Consider the following 5723-nt stretch of genomic DNA (forward strand, 5'->3'; position numbering starts at 1 on the left):
CCAAAGAATGTGAGGTATACAAAATTTATCAGGCCCAGAGAAACATGATCATGAGACAGTCTTGACACCCACCTCCTTCCACTCGCTTTTTCCAGGGACAATTGTTTAAAGGCATTTTTTTCTTTCTTTACTTCAAAGAAGCTTCCAGACTAGTTGATAAATTACCTAAACTGTTACCACAAGTTGCACTATGTGACCTTCACCCATTATCTTCATGTTCCTGGAATTTGTGGTGCAAAAGAACATTGTATAGCCAAGTAATAGCTTATGCTATTTTAATATAAATTTAATTGTATAAAACACTTAATAACTCCAAAGCTAAAACTATATAACAAAGTAATCAGAGAACTCTAGCTTTCTATCAACAATATTTTCTCTCTCCCTAAGGTAACCATCTCTATTAATTTTTAGTTTTACCTTTTTTTTTGAGACGGAGTTTCGCTCTTGTTGCCCAAGCTGGAGTGCAATGGTGTGATCTCGGCTCACTGCAACCTCCGCCCTGCCAGGTTCAAGCAATTCACCTGCCTTAGCCTCCCAAGTAGCTAGGATTACAGGTATGTGTCACCACGCCCAGCTAATTTTGTATTTTTAGCAGAGATGGGTTTCTCTATGTTAGGCTGGTCTTGAACTCCTGACCTCTGGTGATCTGCTCACCTTGGCCTCCCAAAGTGCCGAGATTACAGGTGTGAGCCACAACACCTGGCTAGTTTTACCTTTTAATTGCTTCTTTTTGGGTATGTGAGCAAATGCACATATTGCACATGTTTTTATTTTTCTCTCCCCTGCAGCCTAAAAATTGCTCTGCACTTTGTTTTTTATGGTTTGTTCACTTTTCACTAATATGCCATGAAGCTCATTCTATAGCATTACATAAAAATTCTTCATCCCTTTTTACATTTATTCGGAATTTAATAGCATAATTGTATTATCACTGTCAATTACTTTCTCTTTATGATAAGTATATCAGCCAGGTTCCTGGCAGAAAACAGATGGCACTTTCAAAATCGGTAATGTGAGAATTTCGTCAAGGGACTATTTATAAAGATGTGGGCCCTGTGTATATAAATCACAAAGACAGTGCAGTCCTCTAGGGACAGCTGCAGCAAAGTGCCTGAGGGGTAAGGGAGAGTACGTACTGGAACCAGAGAGAGGGCCAAGGGACAGGAGCTCAGACCTTGGGTTGAAGAAAACAGCCAGTCTGCTGTGATCCCCTAGGCAAGGAGCTGGGGGAAGAAAGATTCTCATTTCACTCTTGTTCCTCCTTGTTCCCAGTCTCCTACTGAGGCCAATCCCAGATGGAAATAGAGACCACGAGAGCTCATGGGTGTGGGCCATAAGGTCAGCCCCTCTGCTCTACAGCAGATGGGGAGGGGCAGAGAGTGGATCTGAGGGGATAACTGGACACACCTGGCAAATTATACTCTTATTTTAGTGTTGTGATATAAGGTTTTCTTTAAGTTAAATGTGTTTTGGTTTTTAAAAAATAAGTTGAGCCAGGGGTGGTGGCGCGTGCCTATAGTCCCAGCTACTTGGGAGGCTGAGGCTGGAGGTTTTCTTGAGCCCAGGAGTTCTGGGCTGTAGTGTGCTATGCTGATCGGGTGTCTGCACTAGGTTCGGCATCAATATGGTGACCTTCTGGGAGTGGGGGACCACCAGGTTGCCTAAGGAGGAGTGAACCGGCCCAGGTTGGAAATGGAGCAGATCAAAACTCCCATGCTGATCAGTAGTGGGATCGCACCTATGAATAACCACTGCTCTCCAGCCTGGGCAACATAGCAAGACCCCGTCTCTTAAAAAAAAAAAAAGTTGAAATAAAAGCAAATAATTCTATAGGTGTTATGAGGATATGGCAACAAAGGTGAAAGTGGTTTCAGATGACTGAAGTCTCAGAAGTCCTGCTCTGGACTTGTATTACAATTATAAAATTAAAAGTATAAAATACTCCTTGTATTTTGGACACTGGCCTCCTCTCCCTCTTGCCCTCCTCCCTGGCTGTCCTTCCTGTGGCCCTTTGTGAGGCTCTAAGAAACATTAGGGAAATGATATTTTTAATTGTAAAGCACAAGAGAGGCCCAGAAGAGTCCCTGGGTGAAGGAGCTGGTGAGGCTCTGAAATGGATCCATATGCCCCCGGGGCATCCCACGGCACTGAGCCCCACCCAGACCCACTCCCGTGGCTGCCTTCCCAAGAGCACAAGATGGCTTTCTTATTCCTTGGCCAGTTGAGCAGTTGAGGGAAGCTAGATGCTGCCTGTCTTTGGGGCCAAAACTCTGGGCTGGAAACTGCAGAGGATCTTAAGGTGTAGAAAGTCCCAGGCCTGGATTCAGTCCAAGATGCACCTGGCCCTCAAGTCAGCCATAGCCTGAGGGGGTAAGGGTGATCTCAGAGAAACTGAGACTTTTCTCCAAGGAGCTGAGAGACAGAAAGCTATGTGATTGGGAGATGGGAGAGATAAAAAAGATGATTCTTTTTTTTTTTTTAAGATGGGGTTTCACCATGATGGCCAGGCTGGTCTTGAACTCCTGACCTCAGGTGATCCACCACCTGGGCCTCCCAAAGTGCTAGGATTACAGGCTGGAGCCACCACACCTGGCAAAAAGATGATTCTAAAAGGAGGCATCCCTCCTGCCTCTTCCTTGCCTTCCATCTCTAGGTATTATCTCATTCATGTAAGTGAGTCCTCTCCTCTGAGCTGGGCACTGAGAAAATGGTAGGGACACAGTGGAAAACAACTAGTCTCTGTCTTCATGGAACTCACAGGATAGTGAAGAAGACAGATGAGTAAACAGCTATGATGGCCGGGCGCAGTGGCACATGCCTGTAGTCCCAGCTACTCGGGAGGCTGAGGTGGGAGGATCGCTTGAGCCCAGGGGCTCTGGGCTGTAGTATGCTATGCCGATCGGGTGTCCGCACTAAGTTCAGCATCAATATGGTGACCTCCCGGGAGTGGGGGACCACCAGGTTGCCTAAGGAGGGGTGAACCGGCCCAGGTCGGAAACAGAGCAGGTCAAAACTCCCATGCTGATCAGTAGTGGGATCACGCCTGTGAATAGCCTCTGCACTCCGGCCTGGGCAACATAGCGAGACCCCGTCTGTCTCTAAAAAAAAAACAAAAAAAAAAAAACAAAAACAGCTATGATGGAGCCTGCAGAGTACAATGGTACCTAACCCAGACTTTGAGAGTCAGAGACACTTTCCAAAGTGATGACTAAGCTGAGTACTGAAGGATGGTAAGAGTGAGAAGTTTATGTCCACAGGGGGATTTTTACCAGGTAGAGAGAACAAGTATATACCACCACAGCTGAGATCCTGGTCTGACAGCAATTATAAGTGGACCAATTTATCAGAATACGTTGGAGGTGGAGAGGGTGAAAGGGGCAAGATTTGTAGAGAGATGAGGCTGGAGGGGCCTGCAGGGGCCAGGATATGCAGAGACTTGTAAGCCACCCTAAGAAGCTTGAATGGTAACCTGGAGGGAATGAAATGTTTAGGCAAGACAGTGACATCATCAGATTTGTGCTTAAGAGACTATTCATGCTACACTAGAGGCAGCTCTTGAATTTGTCTCCACATTTCTATCTTCACTGTCATTCCCTGGACTGCTGCAATAGCAAGTTCTCCCCACTGAGTCACCTAGCATGCTATGCCTCTCTGAGTGACTCTTTCCTTCTTTGTTGCCCAGACTGGAGTGCAGTGGTGCAATCATAGCTCACCACAGCCTCCAACTCCGGGCTCAAGTGATCCTCCCAACTAAGCTAGAATAACAGGCATGTGCCACTATACCCAGCTAATTCTTAAAATTTTTTTGTAGAGATGATGTATTAGTCTGTTCTCATGCTACGTAAATAAATGCCTGAGACTGGGCAATTTATTTATTTGTTTGTTTGTTTGTTTGTTTGAGACAGAGTCTCACTCTGTCACCAGGCGCCAGGCTGGAGTGCAGTGGCACAATCTCGGCTCACTGCAACCTCCATCTCCCGGGTTCAAGCAGTTCTCCCGCCTCAGCCTCCTGAGTAGCTGAGACTACAAGTGCACGCCACCACGCCCAGCTAATTTTTGTATTTTTAGTAGAGACGAGGTTTCACCATGTTGGCCAGGATGGTCTCGATCTCTCGACCTGGTGATCTGCCCGCCTCGGCCTCCCAAAGTGCTGGGATTACAGGCTTGAGCCACCACAGCTGGCCGAGACTGGGTAATTTATAAAGGAAAGAGGTTTAATTGACTTACAATTCAGCATAGCTGGGGAGGCCTCAGGAAACTTACAGTCATGGCGAGAGGGGAAGCAAACACATCCTTCTTTACATGGTGGCAGGAAGAAATGCAGGGTGAAACATGGAAAGCTCCTTATAAAACTATCAGATCTCAAGAGAACTTACTAACAGAACAGCACGGGGGAACTGCCCCCATAATCTAATCACTGCCCACAAGGTCCCTCCCATGACATACGGGGATTATAGGAACTACAATTTAGGATGAGATTTGGGTGAAGGCGTAGACAAACTGTATAAGATAGGGTGTCTCTCTCTTTTTTTGTTTTTGAGATGGAGTCTTGTTCTGTCACCCAGACAATGGCGTGATCTCTGCTCACTGCAACTTCCGCCTCGGGGATTCAAGTAATTCTCCTGCCTCAGCCTCCTGAGTAGCTGGAATTACAGATGTGTGCCACCATGCTCAGCTAATTTTTGTATTTTTAGTAGAGACAGGTTTTCGCCATGTTGAAACTCAAACTCCTGGTCTAGTCTCAAACTCCTGACCTCACATGATTTGCCCACCTCGGCTGCCCAAAGTGCTGGGATTAGAGGTGTGAGTCACTGCCCCTGGCCAGGGTCTCCCTATGTTGCCCAGGCTGGTCCCAACCTCCTGGTCTCAAGCAGTCCTCCTGCCTTGGTCTCCCAAAGTGATGGGATCATAAGCATGAGCAAACATGCCCAGCCTAGGATATTTCACATAAATGGTATAATGCAATATATGATCTTCTGTTGTTGCTTTCTTCCACTTAGGATAATGTTTTCAAGATTTAGGTGGGCTACTTTCTATAATGTCTTTTAGTCATTCTTTGTGTCTTTATGCATGTGCCTTTTCTCACCAACAAAGCCATAAGCCACCCATGGGCACAATTCATGTCTGAATGTGTATAGTCCCTAGAAAAGATTGCTCCGCATGCTTGCTTCAGCAGCACATATACCAAAATTGGAATGATACAGAGAAGACTTGCATGGCTCCTGTGCAAGGATGACACACAAATTCATGAAGGGTTCCATGTTTTTAAAATTTTGGCAATCTACCCATCTGACAAAGGGCTAATATCCAGAATCTACGAAGAACTAAAATAGATTTACAAGAAACAAACAAACCCATTCAAAAGTGGGCAAAGGATATGAACAGATACTTTTCAAAAGAAGACGTATGTAAGGCCAAAAACATGAAAAAATGCTCATCATTACTGGTTGTTAGAGAAATGCACATCAAAACTACATTGAGATACCATCTCATGCCAGTTAGAATGGTGATCATTAAAAAATCTGGAGACAACAGATGCTGGAGAGGATGTAGAGAAATAGGAACAGTTTTACACTGTTGGCGGGAATGTAAATTAGTTCAACCATTGTGGAAGACAGTGTGGAGATTCCTCAAGGATCTAGAAACAGAAATTCCATTTGACCCAGCAATCCTATTACTGGTTATATACCCAAAGGATTATAAATCGTTCTATTATAAAGACA

At 45.2% G+C, this 5723-nt stretch overlaps 1 non-coding gene across 1 annotated transcript; it reads left to right on the forward strand.

Moving 5' to 3' along the window:
* Positions 1–5164: 5164 nt before the first annotated feature.
* On the forward strand, positions 5165–5267 carry LOC116537655. Its single transcript, XR_004263240.1, has one exon. It is a non-coding gene; the product is annotated as a U6 spliceosomal RNA (small nuclear RNA).
* Positions 5268–5723: the final 456 nt, after the last annotated feature.

The sequence above is a fragment of the Sapajus apella genome, unplaced genomic scaffold (assembly GCF_009761245.1).
Source record: "Sapajus apella isolate SASKATOON/1434 unplaced genomic scaffold, GSC_monkey_1.0 scaffold112, whole genome shotgun sequence".
In the NCBI taxonomy this organism is placed as follows: domain Eukaryota; kingdom Metazoa; phylum Chordata; class Mammalia; order Primates; family Cebidae; genus Sapajus; species Sapajus apella.